This window comes from Mytilus edulis, unplaced genomic scaffold, assembly GCF_963676685.1.
Source record: "Mytilus edulis unplaced genomic scaffold, xbMytEdul2.2 SCAFFOLD_1246, whole genome shotgun sequence".
Classification (NCBI taxonomy): domain Eukaryota; kingdom Metazoa; phylum Mollusca; class Bivalvia; order Mytilida; family Mytilidae; genus Mytilus; species Mytilus edulis.
This window is the reverse complement of record NW_027268454.1, coordinates 270-21549: the sequence shown is the minus strand read 5'-3', so window position 1 is coordinate 21549 and position 21280 is coordinate 270. Positions and strand designations below refer to the sequence as shown.

Genomic DNA, 21280 nt, shown 5'->3' with positions numbered 1-21280 from the left:
ATATAGTGGGCACCTACATTGTTTTAAAATATGATGATTCTAAGTTGAAGCATATCCAAACAGTTCACCAAAAACCAAAAACTCATTTTTTTCACAATTGTGCCGTTTCCATGGTAACGGCAGCCATATTAAACTATTCCATGCCATAATTAAAAAGGGGGAAGGATATTAAAAATCAAATAAGTAACGAATAGGTAACGAATAGGGAATAGGGAATAGGTAACGAATAGGTAACGAATAGGGAATAGGGAATAGGTAACGAATAGGTAACGAATAGGGAATAGGGAATAGGTAACGAATAGGCAACGAATAGGGAATAGGGAATAGGTAACGAATAGGTAACGAATAGGGAATAGGGAATAGGTAACGAATAGGCAACGAATAGGGAATAGGGAATAGGTAACGAATAGGTAACGAATAGGGAATAGGGAATAGGTAACGAATAGGCAACGAATGGGGAATAGGGAATAGGTAACGAATAGGGAATAGGGAATAGGTAACCAACTTGACGCCCATCTTCACACAATTAACGAATGCAACGAATTGTTAAGTTATATGTCATGAACATCATCATGAACGGGGTACTTTTATATTGGAACCGTTTAATAACAACAAAAAGAGACCATGAGTTTATCCTTAGTATCCATTGCAGCCAGTCTCATAAATAAATATGTCACAAATTTAAACAGTCTCATGTTTATCCAACTGTTAGGAGTATATTTACGTATACAGGTATACATGTCATTAGTCCAAATAATTATGACGTCTTCATTGAGGCTATTTTATTTGTTGCTTTGGCGCCTTACCGCTAACATCATGAACATACAAAATGCATCATATATAATAATTGAATTTGCCGGACAACTTTTAATTTTTATTTGCACAGACACATAAACATGGTTTATAATACAATAATATGTGAAAGTCTCTGGTTAGCTATGTCTTATTAAAGAAGGCGGTGCTATCCTTTCCTTTATCTTAAATTTCTCTATTTTTCTAATCAATTTTTTTTTTTAATATCATGCAAATATATTATATGACCATATTCAAGGATTTGTATATACAAATCCTTGCCATATTCTACTTCAACATGTTCAATTTCCAAATTTATACAAAATTTGAGGAAAAAAAATTATAGGCGAAAACATTTTTTATTCTTGTGATTTCGGGTTGATTCTGATCCTTTCCTTTTCTTAGTTTCAAATCTAATTTTTTTTCATCAAAAGCATAATTTTCAAAATCCACACTGCAAGCGGGCACCTGCAAAATCAGTAATCGCTGTCACTTGTGCTCTTGTTTGTAAAGGGCGCCCTCAAGGTACACATGGTTACCTGTAAACAAGATGGCGTCCAGTGAAGCGATTCGACACGATTCGATTGAGAACTAATGTTTATATTGGTCTCATGTGTTAACATATTTCCATGAAAGTGACCAGTTATTGAAACGACTGAATAAATATAGGACATTTTCATTTGATGGACAAAAAGTGAAAAAAAAATGTCGGATAAACCAAAATCTCCGGTTGTAGGAGGTGGAAGAACGATGGAACCTGTCACCGGTCAGAAGAGTAAATCACGGTTAGCCCAGCTTGCACCAGTTGAAAACCTGAAAGAAAAACAAGTAAGATATGCATCGAAATAAACAAATTCATGTTCATGAATATGGACAAGTAAAACACTGTTAGTTTCTGTTGCACATTATTAAAAATGACTGTTCAAAGTAAAGAAAATTAAATGGTCCATCTTTCTTAAAGTGGTTTCATAGGATGTTACTGTAAAAAGAAATACAAGCAACATTTTTGAATAATTCTAAAGTTTCTTTGAAAGGAACAAATACACAGTAGTACTTGTATATACAATATAGATACATCTACATCACGCTTGGCTACAATGTTTCTACCCAATTTCTTTGATAATCTTTGTTGTCCTGTCAATAAAAAACAATATTTACCAGCTTTCATACTGTAAACCCAACCCGAGCATACCAATTGAAGTGAGTTCTTTCCTTTTCTCTGGATAGTTAAAATGTTTAAATTTGGTGAAGCTTAAACTGTTAAATAAAATGAGTCTAAAAGTAAAAAATTTTTACTTCTTGCGATTGATATAGAACATTTTAGATTTTCAAATTTGACAATGTAGATATTATTTATATATATATTTAACATGTTATCAGGATTTTAGGTGTTATAAAGGAAAAGATTTACTTGACTTCGCAATGTTTACAAAATGAATATAAAAAATCTACATGTAAAATTAAATTTGAATGTTATAGTGAACACCATAGTAGATTTCAAAAGAAGTTTTCATATGAGCATGTTGGTGTACGTTTTCCCATTTGATATATTGCAGTTTTCTTGAATTTAAATTCATTCAGATCACTTGAATCTGACTTGATACACAATTCAATGCACCACATGTATGACATGTATATAATTAATATAAAGGAAATAGTTTATTATTATACTGTTACAGTTTTTAAAGGGATCACACAGTGTATTTTGTGAGGTTAAATTATCTTAGTTCCTTTTAAGTTTTACAGTTGTAATATAACAGTGTTATTGAGTGTACAAAATTTATAGGTTTGTTCTGTTTATAATTTCATGAATTTTGTTTGTTTTGTACATGTATACAATTTTGCTTTAAGTTTGCCTTTTTATGAATTCATGAACTTGTGTCTCATTTTATATGGCAGAACATGGTGAAAAGTTTGGCAAATTGCACCTTATTAGCTTTGATTTGATAAGAAATGACAATTCTCTTTCATGGTTTTAAATTCCATAATCCTTTATTTAAAGGTGAGATTTATAACACCAATAAAAGTATAACATATACACTGATTGAAAGTTTATCATGTTCACTGTGTATAAACTGAGTTCTTAGATAGGGCCATATTGATCTCAAGATAGAAAAATAATTATCTTTCCAAATAGCTGTCTATCTTCCCAAATAATGTTTTCGCTGAGTCCAGGGACTCAAATCAAAATTGTTCATGAAGAATCCATGGAACTATATATAAACATTGTATATCAACACAATCAAGGCCTTAACTTATTCTTCAAGATATTTCCCTCCTCACACGAACAACTGTCAATTAACTGAAAGATTAAACGGAGATTATACTGATCTTTCTTTATTCCATGCATGTTTTGTTATTCATGTTATTATTTCTATGAGTTTGGATAAATATAATGTGACATTAAAAAAAAAACGTGTTAAAAAACTCAGTTTCTTTATAATCATAGACACAAATATTTTAAGAGGTTATATTTATTTTTACCAGACCATTTTGTGTTCCTAAACCATAAATAGTTACATGTATGTGTGATTGTGAATTTAAGAATGAATTATAACTTGAAAACTTAAGTTTGCCTATATATTAATATTCAGTCAGTTTGAAGTGAAGAAATCCAAAAAAGCCTGCCTATTTTTAATTTTTTCTTTCAAATTTTGTATGGCTTTTAAAGGTGCAAGTAAATTTACTATTCATAAAAAATACTTTCATTAATACCCAATTTAAATGCAAATAAATCATAAGCCATCAATTTATCTAATGAGGAATTTGAGAAGACACATAAATTATTCAAACTACATGTATGTATAAATTGGGAGAATGTACATGATGAATAATAGCAATTAATTACACACAAATGTAATCTGCATTTTTTGATATATTTACATATATGAAATATGAGACTTTGTTCAAAGGATACAAGGTGATTACCTACATGTACACTTTGTCAAACCATACAGTCATGTAGATTTTTTAGGGGTTTAACTGTGTTCAAGCAAGAGTTGATGTATATTCCAGTAACCTGAACCATCTTATTGATCTTTATAGCTAAGGCTGTCCTAAATGTATGATATTGACATAAGCAGAACTTTTGTATTTATATACTCCTTTATATATGGTTATGCACTTAAAACACTCTTTTTGAAGTTTGTCTTATATACCTGAAGTTTGTCTATGTCTAGTTGGGTTTAAGTTAAAAAATTTGTACATGAATTAAGCGTTAGGATTTTGCTTTGATGTCTTATTGTCAATGAACATGATGAATGATATATAAAAATATAAATCAGAAAATATATCCTTAGCCCATGTCACTATTATCTGGATTAACCCAAGTCAAGTGGTTATAAATTACTGCTTTTGGATTACAATGTTGATATATATGCTGTGATTAAGGGGTCAGCTATAATATTAAAGATGCTTCAAGTCTAAAAAAAATGAATTGTCACATGATTTAGGATTCAAATGTCTTAAAACAAAAAATTGGCTAAATATGTTAGAAAATTTGGCTGTCTGTATGTATATTTTTATATGTCCTATTTCTGATTTTATTGTAAAATCCACTCACTTGTGACAGATAGGTAAACAGTAAAGGAAAACACAGACGTTACATATTTTGAGACATTTTAAAGACTAATTGGTCAGATGATGCTAACATACACTTGCTTAGAAATCTGAGAAATTTGTCACTCAGTAACAGAAATATTAGTGTTCCAGCTAGGATTTCAAAAGAGCAGAGAGCCAAGCATGATACAGGCACTTTAGCACGATGATTGATATTTCAAAAAGGACATGTCAAACATTGTCTGATGTAAACTGCAGGGGTTTCTGCTAGAAGTTTTGAGGGGGTTTAGTCACTTTTATGCTAGATGAAAATCAACCTTATTCAATAGAATAAAAGATTCCACAAGCAAATCCATGAGTCTATTACCATACTTTGAAGGGACAAAACTAAAGTAATAATCTTTAAACAATACATTTTTACGATAAAACAATCACTATTCATCCCCTCTTTCCCTAATGTACTTGAATTTATTTGTGGATTTGGTAATAGTCTAATGATAATAAGAGTAACTTGTGTTATGACATTCTTCATCTGAGAAATAGTGTTGGACAAAGGCAGAACAAATAAAGGGTCCATGAAATTGAAGAAAATGTGATGTTTATTCTAAACCAAGAAAGTGGAAGTATTTTTAGTTTGTTTAGCTTTGAAAATATGTTTGATCAGCTCATTTTCATTCTTAACACAATTCTATGACATTTAAACAAATTAAAGTGTTTGATATAGCTTGTTGCTTCAGAAAATAAAGGATAAGCATAACAGTAAGATATTCCTAGGTTTTCTCATTAATTATCAATGGGTTACCTTTGACTTTATAATAAAATAATGGTTTATTTGAAATATTCATGAGTTGCAACAGAAATAAGCTACTTATTATAAATAGAAAGTGTATACATGAGATATACATTTGTTGTATACATGTACATCTATTATTCAAATGTTTTCCTCTTTCAGTGAAACATCATTAATGGTAATGTTTTCAAATAATTCATTCAAAAAAATTGGGGCAGGGAAACAATAGCACAGTATTCACAAACACTTTGGGTCGGGCAATACAATGTCAAAGCATTCACAATTACTTTGAGTCAGTTGAACAATATCATATACATGTAGCATTCACAAACACATGCATCGGGTCAGCTGAATAATATCATATAGCAATAACCATTCACAAACACATTGGGTCATGGCACTAAAATGTATACTATATCACACATTCACAATTTCAACTTCAACTTCAAAGAAAAACGTAAACATTTTTGTTCAATATCAGTGTAAAATTTTGTCTTTAGAACCTTAAAGATGATCCCCCCTTTAATGCCAGTAGAACTTTGACAGAGAACTCATTTAATTTGTAACATGACGTAAAAGGTGTTAGTTTGAAATCACAGTATACACGTAACTACCTAACCTTGGAGAAAACGCGATGTCTTTTCTTAGTGTAACATGTGTTAAATTGAGTAGGTAATCAGAATGGTTTGATAATGTCTATAATGGTATTTACTTAAGTCAATATTTGACATTGTATACTTTGTAGATATACATAATAGTGTTGTGAAAACAAACTTTTGGGATTTAAAGTCCTATAAACAGTTACTGCTGTACTTATTAAGGTAAAAGTACAATTATTTGGTTTATAAGCTTCTAATTAGTAGATACTTATTCTTCATAGAGATTTAAAACTGTCCTACTGTTGATTGTATGGCATGTATGGTATGACTAATTTCATTCAAGTTTATTGTATAAAGGAGAGGGTCATTAAAGTCAATGTTAGAGACAGCAATTAAAACATAAAACAAACTTACTTAAGAATCAGTTATTAAGAGAAGAAAAATGTTAGAAAACAAAGAAGGCAGATTTGTTATGATTGCCAACAAAACTTTTATTCATAACAAATATGTAAACAATTACAGTATCACTGTATTATGCCTTCAACAATGAGCAAACCCATATCAGACTTAATTACCAAACCTACAGAAATCTGTAAGGATGCTTGGAAGATAAAAAAAGGTTAGGTACAGGTGATTCATAAAGAGAAAACCACTGCCTGATTTGTATTTTTACAGTAAAACTAAAATTTTACAGACAGCAACCCATCACTAGATTACAGGTTCCTTGATCTTGTGAAAGTACATGAAGAATGGGGCAGGGTTTAAAATGTTTATAAGTGCTTGTCACTGCTCAACCCTCCCCAAAGTGTATATAAGTTTGTATAGAGTATAGATGTTACATTAAACCAGTTACCTTAAAACAAGATAAAGTGTTGGAGATCAGAGCACATTGATTCCTTCCCTTATTAGTCCCCTTTCACTGGAAACTTTTATTACAGACAGACAGGTTTTCTCAGAAGGGAACACTTGAAATATTGTAAAAATGTATACATGTAGATTTGAAAAATGACATACTGTAAATTTGATTTTCTAAGATTTGAAAGTTCTTGGTAAGCAAACAGTTTTGCACAAATTTTCTGTTTACTTTGAGTGTTTTTATTCATTAAACAACACGGTTCAAAATGTACATTAGTTTAAAAACTATATATTTTTAGTGAAATATATGTTTTTGAATTTCAAAATCAATCTTCTCTGTTAGTAACCAATCTTTTTCTAAGTGTATCTGATTACTGCGAAGTTTTAAAGATTTTCTCAAATGTTAGAACATGTTTTAAGGTAAAATAACGGAAATTTATAAATGTCATTAAGATAATAAAGTTGGCAGTAAAGTTGATCTCATTACCTACAATACACAGGTTAATGTAGAGGTTTTAAATTCTATATCAAGGTATATATGTAAATGGATTATTTATACATACAAAACTTTTATGCAGAAAGAACTTTGTTTAAGCAACTAGAATATTCTTGTAAAAGAAAAGGGTCAAATATTTGTTTGTTTACTTTAAACAGATATTATTCAGAATTTATATATTCTCACGATAAGGGGCAGAATTAATTTTCAGGGTTTACGTGTTGGCTTTTGTTGTAATAAAAGACGAGTTAACCACTCAGGAATATCTATACCATTAAACAGTTGTTTTGTCAACAAACGTAGGCTGGTCTAGTTTTTAAAAGGATTTTAGTTCAAAATTTATTGAACAATTTGTATTTTGTAATTTTAGTATTTGACTGTTATTTGGTAACCAAAACAATCTCCTTGTGTTGATAGTTTTATTATAACTATATATATTGCTCTTAAGATTTTTATACGCTACAGCTCAGTAGCATGAGGAACAAATAGGAATCCTCTTCTCTATGTCCACTCATTCATTGGAATTAAAGTATAGCTTGTCCAAATATTTTAGATTTTAATACAATGAATGGTACAATAATCATAAATGAACCACACATTAAGTCAAATTTAGTGAAATAGACATAATCTATTTCAAACATTTAAAAAAAGGCAAACAAAAAAAAGGGGGAAGGGGTGTAAGAGATTAAATTAATCTTGGGAGTAATCAAATCTTTTCCTTGTTTAGTTATTTTAATAAGTGGGAGAAAATAAGCACATACATTTACAAGAAAATTTAAACTGAAAAAATATTTCTTCATTCAATTTTATGCCCCACCTACGATAGTAGAGGGGCATTATGTTTTCTGGTCTGTGCGTTCGTCCGTTCGTTCGTCCGTCTGTCCCGCTTCAGGTTAAAGTTTTTTGTCAAGGTAGTTTTTGATGAAGTTGAAGTCCAATCAACTTGAAACTTAGTACACATGTTCCTTATGATATGATCTTTCTAATTTTAAAGCCAAATTAAACTTTTGACCCCAATTTCACGGTCCACTGAACATAGAAAATGAAAGTGCATGTTTCAGGTTAAAGTTTTGGTCAAGGTAGTTTTTGATGAAGTTGAAGTCCAATCAACTTGAAACTTAGTACACATGTTCCCTATGGTATTATCGTTCTAATTTTAATGCCTAATTATATTTTTTATCCAATTTCACGGTCCATTGAACATGGAAAATGATAGTGCGAGTGGGGCATCACTAATATAATATATATTATTTCAATAAATGCTTTCCAAAAAATGATTACAAGATGAATCAAAACATAATTTTTTATATTACATCATCACATAACATTAATATGTTTATTTAAGCATTTTTAATATTTTTTCTAATTGATAGCAGTATAAGTGAAACATTTAAAAATCAAAGAAGAAAAATAAACTGTATTATATAAACAGTCAATGTTTAAAAACCATTATAACAAAAGTATTGCAATTCATTTATTTGATGTCATATCTCCATAACTGTTACAGATTTCAGTCAGACTTATTCTGGGTTTCCCTTTACATTTAACTTTGTAGTACCAAGTTATTTTCTTACAGCATTAAAATGAAATTTGCAATTACTACACAGTTTAAATTCATCTCTATAATTTCATTCTTGTAGTAAATAAACCATATTGCAAAACTATAATTATATGTTTCTATAAAGTCTATAATTTCATTTAAGTTACTTGTCAGAAAAAATATTTAGAAAAATGCTCCATTATGTATTTAAATAGTAATTTCAAAATAAAATAGATCAAGCTATATTATTATAATTTTTCAAATGATTCAATTGCATCATGTGATAGATAACAAAATATTGTACAAATCATTTATTCACATTGAGATAAGACTATTCGGCTTATAAAAATGAGTTATTCCCCTTTGTATACAAAATACAAAGTAAAATTGAGAATGGAAATGGGGAATGTGTCAAAGAGACAACAACCCGACCAAATAAAAAACAACAGCAGAGGGTCACCAACAGGTAACATTTTTCTGTTTACCACAAGTTTGACTATTTTATACCAGTTTTGTCTGACATGCTGCTAGGACCCTGAGACAATTGAAAATGACAAACATTATTCAATTGTTTTAATTCTATAATTGTGACTTATTTAACAAAACTGAAACAGTGGCCCATTAAACTTTTAGCATCCTGCTAACATTATCTCCATTGAATCTGTATGGCTTTCAAAAAATATTTTCACACATATTTTTTTTCAAGTATGATCTAAAGTTAAATAACTTGATATATTATTTTAATTGATAACCTAGGATTCAGCTGAATATACCAGTATAAGAAAGATGAGAGCATTAGCTAAGACAGCAATGCTTCAACAAAAGGATGTACAGGTATCAATTATGTTGTTTGGATGAACATGCTTTGGTCAATAGTAATAAGTCATAATGCTGGTAATTAATAATGTATATAACCTTAACTATTACATATGAATGTAAGTGTTTGGTGTAATAATGATATAAAGATAATGATATGTTGATTGTAATGAATTATGAATTATAACATATGTTGTGCACAGAGTTTGAAATTAAATTTCTCGTCAACTTGGTCACAGAAGTTCTAAAAGCTTTAAAATAAGTTGTACATTGTACCTAGTACTTTGTCTTTATATGTCAAAATTTGTATTTATAACCTAATTGTTAATTGCAAGCTGTTGAGAACATTTATTTCAAACCCTGATACAGATAACTGAAAGGTAATAGAGTGATTTGAAAAATGATGAAATTACATAGAATAGAAGCATGTTTGACAACTAATGGTATGTTTGGTGTTGTATTGCAAGTAATACTTAAATATGATAAATTATAGCATGTAAAAAAACTGAGCATGTCATGATATAATAACAATAATTTATAGATTTTATGCTGTTGGAAATGATGATGATGTGGAGCACTGTAATGTTAAGGTAGAAAGTAATCATCAAGTGTAAAAAAACTCAATTAAGGCAAAGGGGGGGGGGGGGGGGGGGGGGGGGCAGTAGGTGTTACCCTTGTCTATTCTATCTGTCTTTCCCATCAGTGTGTCATTGCATACTTTCCCAAAGTTGGTTTCTGTTGTCTAACTTTGCCTCAACAAAATCATGGGCAAATGCTATTTAACTTAAACACAATGGCTTTTACCACAAAACACAGATCAAGTTTGAAATTGGGTGGCATCACTTTTACCGTTCATTAAGTTATACCCCTTTACAAACATAAAAAATTCTTTATTTTTTTTCCCGTTTTCTAACTTTAAGTATGCCTCAATCAAATGTTATAAAACTTACACACAATGCTAATTACAACAAAACACAGATGAAGTTCCAAATAATATGTAAAGCTGAGACTACATCTCTCAGTCTCTGAAAAAGTTGTGAATACATAAGAGATTAATATACTTCTGGGCAGATCAAAACCTCTATAGACAAAAAAGAGCAATTCAAAGTATTAATATATAGTTTCTGTAGATACTGAGTAAAACTTGGATAAATCAAGAACTCAGAGGCTTCAGGAACAAAAAATGACCATTGTTAATATTGAGGCAGAGGTGCCATGTAAGACACTGACTCCTGTGTCTAAGCCACTAATTTGATTGTAACTGAACTGAAGTGTGTATAATATGACAGTAAACATTGATAAAATTGTGCAATTGTATATATGGCTTTATGACTAGTCATATGTTATGGTTTAAAATTCGTCCTTTACTAGCCTGAAATGATTTAAGATAAATATTTTATTGTTATGTAATAGTGTCATAATCAAGTAGAATTATAGATTTATAATTTATCACATTTAAAGCACTAAACTTTATAACTTACTTATGGATTTAAGACTTGTTTCCATTTTCCGACACTTCTAAAAGACCATATACAATGTACATAAATCACGGATACAAGCTGTTATAATTATCAGTTATTATATTGTCTGCCAGATGAGATTTTCACTGTTATTTGGTAGTTTTATAATACTTTTTGATATTTCAATCATATCTTCTCCTTTGACCATTCTCCTCTGTAAGAATATAAGAATTTTTCTTTGGTTTTATATATATGCTACAGTTCAAATGATGAATAATTTTAGATTATTTTGATACAGATTTGTTAAAATGTTTACAGTATAATGAATGAAATATTGTTGTGATAGCATTGACTATGTTAAAAAAAAAGTTACCAAGTCTCAGGTTTGTGCATTGTGTCATTAAAGAAAAATGTTCACTTTTGGCAAAATAATTGGCCTTAAGTGCCAACTTTTCCAGAACATATCTCAAAAGGCCACATATTTGTTCAAAATGTATCTGTTTTAAGCTCTTCTAGTTCCTAAAAATCCTTAATGTTACTATTTTTTAGAAGTCCTTGCTAAACGCATCATTATTCTACATTAGTAAGTGTTGTCATAATGCATGACATTTCCTTAACAGCAGTTTTAATATAAAGGAAAAAATCTAAATAATGAATTAAATCTGAATGTCTAATTATTTGTGTGTGTCTTAAAATTTGATTTTGTAACATTGTGTGGAAAATATAAATTAACCATAATGCATCAGTGGGACAATGTCTGTATAAAAGCAGTAAACAGGGCGGGATCCAGGAATCTTGAAAGGGGGGGGAGTAGGTTTTAACTTTCACCGAGCGGAGCGATGCAAAAAAAATTTGGGACCTTTTTTGGGCTAAAAACATAACATATAAAGTGTAAATTAATATGCACTTTTTATTAAAAAAGTTTTTAAATGGTTCCTGGCGTGGGGCATGTATATTTGGTATTTGCTGTAAAGTGTAAGGGTTGGTTATTTTCGATGCTGTGTTAGAAGACTGTAACTTGACCTATAATGGTTTACTTATATAATTGTAAATTGGATGGAGAGTTGTCTCATTGGCACTCATACCACTTCTTCCTATATCTATAAAGAGTTGGATACAAAAATCAAATGGAGTTAACTCCCATTGACTGTATAATCCAAATTGAAAATATCTTTTTCAAGCATAAGAGTTTCAAGTGAGGAAAAAAGGTTTGCTGTGTATTGAAAGTATATTGGGCAGAGGGGAATGCTTGAAATTAGTTTCGAAAAAAAGGGAATAACAGATGTGATAAACATCAGGATTTTTTTTTTTTTAAAGTTGTATCCCTATTCTGACTATATTTTTTTTTTAATTTCTTCTGAAAAACTGGAAAACCTGTCTAGTGACTTTCAAAGTCCTTATATGACAATGATATAAGTAGTTCTGGTAGTCCTGATTTAAAAGAGAACAGCAACTTTTTTGTGTGTTAGGACTACACAAATTCTAAACTATTGAACATTATTTAAACAACTTCAACAATGTTTAAGGTGAAATTTTACTGTGCAGTATAATTTTATAATAAACTGTTAATGGAGTTAATGTTTTAGAAATAATTTATAAGCAAACTTCAAAAAATTGCTGTACTGAACCTCTTATATATTGTCTTTAATATTTGAAAATGCCTTTCATGAATATAAAAATATATATCCAGTCCATTTCTGATTTGATTCTGTCAGTTGGTAAATTTTGCAGAATATATCCAACCTTTCATTCAAGACAGTGATTTAAAGACTCTGACCTGTTTTGTTTTTTTGTGCATTTATATTATAAGTTGTGGAGTGATTATAGAAATATACGTATACAGGCTCATGAAATTATTGTTATATGCAAGGAATCCATAGCATATTAAAAACCTTTACTCAACAAACTTTTCCCACATTTTACAAAGTTCATATTTTCTATAAGAGATATTTACAGTACTTTGGTCCACATTAAGTAATTGAATGTTATTTATGATATAATCAAATATGGGGTTGCTCTTATCCAAAGACAATTTCTGTCTCAATTGTAATGAGTATTGTATACTTGAATTTGACAATAAAAAAATCACAGAAGTTTTATAACATTGATTTTGACTTAAACCTGTCAAAACAAAATTAAAAAATAGTAGTAAGTCTTCACACAAATCAGCCTGGCAATAGCTAAGTCTTCTTGACACAAACAAGCAATTACACTGCTTTATCTATTAGTCTCAAACAAACAAGGCAACAATATATATATTCATTTAAACCAGCCCAAAGATATCTCATCCTGACAAAAATCTGCTTTAAAATAACTAACTCTGACATATAGTGAGATCATATACCAAATTAATCATAGCTAAATCTGAAACAAACTCGCTGTTAGGGCAGCTTAATGTAAACAACCAGTTGAGAGATATCTTACCCTGACAAAAACTAGCTGAGCAAGTAAACCTCACACAAATCAGCTGAGCGATTAAACCTGACACAAACCAGCTGAGCTATTAAACCTGACACAAACCAACTGAACAATTAAACCAGATGCAAACTAGCTGAGCAATTAAACCTGACACAAACTAGCTGAGCAATTAAACCTGACACAAACCAGCTGAGCAATTAAACCTGACACAAACCAGCCAAAAGATAGCCTTACCTGACACAAACCAGCTGAGCGATTAAACCTGACACAAACCAACTGAACAATTAAACCAGATGCAAACTAGCTGAGCAATTAAACCTGACACAAACTAGCTGAGCAATTAAACCTGACACAAACCAGCTGAGCAATTAAACCTGACACAAACCAGCTGAGCTATTTGAACCTGACACAAACCAGCTGAGCTATTTGAACCTGACACAAACCAGCTGAGCAATTAAACCTGACACAAACCAGCTGAGCAATTAAACCTGATACAAACCAGCTGAGCAATTAAACCTGACACAAACCAGCTGAGATATTTGAACCTGACACAAACTAGCTGAGCAATTAAACCTTACACAAACCAGCTGAGCAATTAAACCTGGCACAAACCAGCTGAGCTATTTGAACCTGACACAAACTAGCTGAGCAATTAAACCTGACACAAACCAGCTGAGCAATTAAACCTGACACAAACCAGCCAAAAGATAGCCTTACCTGACACAAACCAGCTGAACTATAGTTTAACGTGACACAAACCAGCTGAGCAATTAAACCTGATAAAAACCAGCTGAGCAATTAAACCTGACACAAACCAGCTGAGCAATTAAACCTGACACAAACCAGCTGAACAATTAAACCTGATACAAACCAGCTGAGCAATTAAACCTGACACAAACCAGCTGAGCAATTAAACCTGACACAAACCAGCTAAGTAAATAAACCTGACAAACCAGCCAAAAGATAGCCTGACCTGACACAAACCAGCTGAACTATAGTTTAACTTGAGACAAACTAGCTAATTGATAACCAAATATGACATTGTTTGCCGCAGACAAACCAACTCAAAGGATTCTCTAATTTGACACTGACCAGCTCAGAGATAACTAATCTGACACAATTCAGCTGAACGATAACTAGAGCTGCTTAAAGACAAATGAACCTGACACTAACCAGACCAAAGACAACTAAATCTGACACATACCACCCTAAAGAAAACAAGATACATGTATGACATTTTTTATCTGACACAAATCAGCTCGTTAATAACTAAGTATGACACAAATCAGTGAAACGATAATTGAATTTGACACAAACCAGCTCAAAGATAACTAAATCTGACACAAACCAGCTCATAGATAAATAAATCTGACACAACCCAGCTCAAATATAACTAAATCTGACACATACCAGCTCATAGATAAATAAATCTGACAATACCCAGCTCAAATATAACTAAATCTGACACAAACCAGCTCATATATAAATAAATCTGACACATACCAGCTCAAAGATAACTAAATATGACAAACCATCTGAAGGATAACTAAATATAACCCAAATCGTCTGAAGGATACCTGAATATGACACAAATCAGTGAAAAGATAATTGAATTTGACACAAATCAGCTGAAAGATAACTAAAACTGACACAAACCTCAAAGATAACTAAATCTGACACAAATCAGCTCAAAGATAACTAATCTGACACACACCAACTGAAAGATAACAAATAACATGTATGACAATGTTATTCTGACACAAACCAGTACAAAAATAGATAAAAATCTGATAATGATAGTCTCACAAGACAATGTAGTTACATTTGACACTGTTATATATAAAAAAGAATATCTTTGTTCTTTTAATATAATGTTTCTAACATTTTTATAGTTCTTTGGACTGATTTTTAAGTCAGACTAAGAGTTGTGTCATTGGCAATCACACCACATCATAGGGAATCTGCAATGTTAGACTGACACAAACATGAGTCCATAAATAATTCAATGATATTTAAAACATAAAGCTCTATTTCTCATGAAATAATTTATATAACAATAGACAGCAATTAATGGCATGATGGAAATAGCAGAACAATTTATTCCTCATTCAAATACCTTACTTGTCAAGTTAATGACATTTCATTGTAATTTCTATCTACAACATACATGATTAGTTTTCAATGTTTGTCTCTCCCTAGCAACAGAGGTTGTCCTAAACAACAGTGTACACCCATCCTTGTAGGGATTAACTTATCAATCAGTTATTTATCACCTTTACAAGTTACTGCTGGGACAACACAAAAGAAAATTGTATCACATTTGAAAAAGATTAGTGATAAAAACAAGACTGGTTACTACCTGACTTACTTCTGGTGGTGTAAACTTCAAGTAATTTCAAATGTTATTGCTTTTGACATGGACAAGGATTTATAGCAGTCAAGAGTTACTCATTGCTGTATGACTACTAATAGCTTTTTTTAGATAGAAAATTTTTGAAGTTTTTTATGCTTGTTTGTTGTTCCTCAAGAGGCAGAAACAAATAATAGATAAATTAAAATGAAGTACATGTATACCATAAAAAATCTGACATTTATTTGATTTCACTTGTAACATACACATATGCTTTATTGCCAAAACAGCCTCAATCATTACATTAAGTACAAACTGGCTATCTTTGATTATTTCTTTGCTTGGTTTCATGGCCTTGTCCAATTATACACTGTATTCAACGTTTTTTTAGACATCAAAAAAAGAAAATTTACAAACTTCAACACCTATATTTTTATCGTCTAGATTAAAATTCTAGTATTGACAGGGATTGGGGTCGATTAACTTTAAAATGTAATCGATTAAATTACAATTACTTTGCTAATAAAATGTAATCGATTACATTACAATTACACCCTTTTTCATATGTAATCGATTACATTGGATTACTTTTCTTTAAAGTAATCATGATTACTTTAGATTACTTATGATTACATTGTATATTTCAATATCAAAGGTTTTTTTTTATAATTTTTTATCCTCATAAAACAGCTAATTTCGGTGGTTTTTTTAAAAGCCTTAAATCATTCATCTTAATTAAAAGAATTTATAGACAAGTACAGTGTAGCATGTGTAATTTGATAAAATAGCTTTACAGACAAGTGCATGTCCTTTCTCTATGTAAAAGATGTACCTTTATTTTTTCTACAAATTTAACCAACTGCCCAAATACAAAAACCTGAACAAATAAGGAAAACTTAATGAAGTATAGTTTTATTGTCTGTTGGGACATAATTGACACATCCATTAATGTTTTACAGGTGTTAATTACCACTTCCATTTTTTTTAACAAACAATAGGTGAGCTTGGGTATTAAAATTATATTGTCTTAATAACAAAAATCAATAAAGTTAAAAGTGGTTGATTGTCATTATTTTGTTTGAAATTTTTAATACTTGATCTAATTAATAATTACTGTCAGGTGAAAACACAAAACAGCTTTGTAACTTAGGAAAGTATATGCATTTCTCTTTAAATTAAGAAACAGTTTATTTTAATAAAATATATTTTGTACTAATGAAACTTCTGAGGTCACCTGTTGTTTACTATGCATATTGTTTGTAATATTATGCCGTATGTATACACTGTACATGTATTTGTTTGTACATATGAGCCGTAAGGCTCAAAGTTAAAAAAGAATAAAAATTAGAAAACTCATATACACGAATTTATGGAAAACAAAATTAATTCAATTTGTCAATAAATGAAATCTGGTTTTAACTTCCATTTTGAATAAAGTGAGCTCATATATTTATGTCGACAATCAAAGTAAAATTGGAACTAAATATTTTCTGCATTTGAATTTCAATGTAGTTATGTAAAAATATTGGTTAAACTTATTTGAAATTAGAGTTAATATCAGAAGTTTTCCATCAAGGAAAAAAATGATTTCAAGGCATATTCTTGTATCATAAAAGCTCCTTTTCCTTTAGTAAACTGTTAACAAAATAAAACACTTGGTTATACAAATTTGTTATATAGATGATACAATTTACATTAAACAAGGTCCCATCATTGTGAATACCAGTTTCATGATTTTTCATTCAAGCTTTACATTTTCTTATTTTCATATTGTCTATCAAAAACTATTTTCATATCTATATATATATATACAAGATTTGTAATCAGCCAGTAATCATATGATTGTAATCATACAGTAATCTAAAAGTAATCATGATTACACCTGTTTTTTGCAATGTAATCAATTACATTATGATTACTTGTGATCAGAAATGTCATGATTACTGAATTACATATGATTACACTGCAAAATGTAATCGATTACAGCTGATTACGATTACTGATTACGATTACCCCATGCCTGAGTATTGATATAACTTTTATTACAATAATCAATTATGAGTTAGAGATAGACATTGGGGTGCATCAGAACAATATAGATATGCATTGGGAGAACATTCTTGGTTATGTTGTCTCCTTGAAATTAAAAATCAAAAAGTATTAGCTAGATGTTCTCAAGACATAAGTCTGTCAGACATCCCTTTTTATTTGTTACTACTCCTGCTTCTATGAAGGGTGGATATAGTAACCCACACATATGCCTGTCCAACGTACTGTACTGCCCATCCATGACACACTTGGTTTACAGATTATATGTAAGATTAAGGTACATTGCACAACTTGACCAAATATTTTGAATGTTTAACATATGGACCTTAAAATACAGGGTTAATTGCAATTATAAAGGGTTTGACATTAACTTTCCAAAAGTTATTCCCCTCAGTAACACTGTTACTTTAATTTCCAATTCAAATTGATAATACAGTATAGATTTAATACAGTTTTATTCTACCATGAATCAAAAGGTCAAAGTTTATTTTGATGGTTTTGACATTTACTGTTCAAGAGTTATGCCCTTAATTGGTTTCTGGTTAGAAATGGATAACTTTTACTTTCATTTATATTGTTTGGACCTACACAGATATGTGCTTTAATGCAAACCTAGCATAATTAAATAACCTTTATTGACATTGCATGCAGTGGCAGATCCAGCCATTTAAAAAAGGTGGGGTTCCCAACCCAGGACAAAGGGGGGGTTCCAACTATATGTTCCCATTCAAATGCATTGATCGGCCAAAAAAAAAGGGGGGTTCCAACCCCTAGAACCCCCCCCCCCCCCCCTGGATCCACCAATGGCATGCATAAATGGAAATGCTGCAGGATTTATGCACTAGACCATTGTATAACTGTAATAATAAAAACAATAATTTACCTGATTTTGCTTTCTTTTGGTAACACCTGTTTTCAACAGTCAGTTGTCATCTATTATTGAGAAAATACTTGGTCATAGTTTCATCATCCATTATCGAGTAAATGCTTGGTCATATTTTCAGCTAATACCCATTTATATATACAACTATAGCACATTATCATAGTGTTATTCCTTTCAACATTAGCCACAGCATCCAAAAAGCTAAAAAAAAAAAACATTGACAAATTTACCTACTACACTTTCCACACATCTATCAGTATAAATAAAGGTAACTTTTGGACATTCGTAGCTTAATTTTAACCCTTTCAATAGAATATCTTGTCACTAGGGTTTAGGTATTCCCAAAACATGTTCAACTATGCATGGTGCATAATAATGTGTTAGTCTAAAGGCATTAAGGCCTGAATTAAGCCCAAGAAAATAAAATGGTGACAACTATTTCAAATTTGCATATAATGTTTAGAGATGCATAGGGTCTGAAAGAAATATAAATGAAAAACAAAGATTTTTATCCTATGTCATCACAATTATGTCGTAGTATGGACCATTTTCACAAAAACAATGACAAATACAGAATTTATGCAGTTTTACCTCGTCATTTCCATTGTGAAAACATTGTTCGCAGTCCAAGAAACAACAAAATAATTTAAGAGAAGCTTTATTATAACTATAGAAATAATCTCCCCAAATATAAAGTTGTTTCTTGGGTGCACACATACTTATCCAATCTTTTGTCATCATACTTAAAATTAATGGTAAACCAGGAAAATCAAGAACTTTACAAAACATGCACATTTTGTCATGGTTTGTTGTCATGGTTACTGGATTAATGTGAAATGTATTTTAATTTCCTGAATACCTTTTACCTCAGTCTAGTTTTGGACAAATTTAAGAATTTGTATTATAACTTTTCAATTTTCAAATTTTTAATATTTGGGCCAAATAAGGGCCTTATTGCCCTACTTTATTTGTAACCAAGCTATGCAGTTTTCTCATTTGAATTGTTTTACCAATTTTTCATTTGGGAGCCTTTTATATCTTAATTACTATCCAATATGCATAATCATTGTTGAAACTGTAATCTTAAAGGTTACCTATAGTTTCTAACTTTTTTTGTCATTTGGTATCTTGTGGAGAGATGTCTCATTGGCAATCATACCATGTCTTCATATTTTTAAATTGTATCAATGGCAATCTTTCCAACATACACTAATAATATATATATCTCTGTGTCAATGGGTTAACTTTGGTATTAAGAAGACATTAAAAAAGTTTTTTTTTGGATAAATTTAAGCTGTTGAAAGCTCTGTTTTCTCTGTAGATGTGCTTAAGATTTTTTTAACTAGAGAAGTCTAAATCTTATAGATTGAACCAGATTTAACAAATAGTCTGAAGTGAAATTGCTCTCTTAACAAAGACAAAATTTCCACTATTTTCATTTAAATTAAATTTTATATAAAGTGTCTTTAACTTACCTAATCATTTCAAGAATGTCCATAATTTCCATCATTGATTGGTAACAACATCAAATAATAATTCCTACAGACGGCTGGTTATTAATTTAATTATATGCATCAACACAATCAATTAAAATAATTAATACAATTAACATTTAAATCCTAGAGTTTCCTGTATATAATTTGCTAGACCAAGAGTCAAGGTTAAATGTTTGAGTAATTGTAGATCCTCGACTGATAGCTGTAATTGATCAAGGACCAGTTGTCCAGAATATTTCAGTTATTACTATTACATGATTAGGACCTGCTTAGTTCTTTAAATTTAGTGATCCTCTTTCACAGGCCAGTTGCTTTATTTGTAAAGATTATTTCGCTCCATAAGACATCCAATATATTAGACAATATAAATTTTTATCCAACATTTGTTTATTCTCATAAATACGGTTTAAAATTGTCTCAGACATTGCAAAACATATAATTTAAAAATCATTCATGTTAAGTATAGGTGGAAATGTCGTGTTATAAAGGAATTTACGCAATGGTTTTCAATCTTTAACACTAATTGAATTCACAGTGACAAATTATTGGATAAAAACATGTCGTAAAAGGTGAAAAGAAGCAATAATACTTTTAAAAATTACAGCTATTTATGACTATCGAACTGTTATTGGACTTTCTTCTTTAGAAGACCAACTAGTGTGAAAGACGAAAAACTCATTTGATTTGGATTCAATTGAATTCATGTATTGGCGCTTCATTTGTTGTTACTATAGCAATACAGGATTAAAATCGTACATGTACACAATGAAGAAAAGATAATGTTGATGTTAAAAAATCTTGTTTAATCCTGCATCTATTGGATACAGTTTAAACTTAGTTTAAACGGACAGATTATAAAATCATTAAATTAACGACTTAAAGATGACAGTTTGATGAATCTGTTAACAACGAAATTTAGAAAGATAAAACAGTTAATTATTGTTGTGGATGGAGGCAGAAAATTAAATAACATTGTGTCTGCATTTTATCTACACCAATTTAAATGTTACATTTTGACAGTTTTTGATGGATAATAGCTGACCTTTGACATTGTCCATCAGCAATTGATTTTTACCTATGATATATACTCCGATTTTGTCTAAAAGGACATACCCAGTTTGTTAGGAATCAGAAGAGATAAATGATCTCCAAAATTTAAGTGTATTTCAGAGGATTAA

The 21280-nt window shown here is 30.4% G+C and overlaps 1 long non-coding RNA gene across 1 annotated transcript; it reads right to left on the bottom strand.

Annotated features, from left to right (window-relative positions):
- Nucleotides 1–1115: 1115 nt before the first annotated feature.
- On the bottom strand, nt 1116–20511 carry LOC139507540 (uncharacterized). The gene is made up of 3 exons (XR_011660745.1): nt 20082–20511; nt 18607–18807; nt 1116–1605 (listed from the first exon to the last, which is right to left on the bottom strand). It is a non-coding gene; the product is annotated as an uncharacterized lncRNA (long non-coding RNA).
- Nucleotides 20512–21280: the final 769 nt, after the last annotated feature.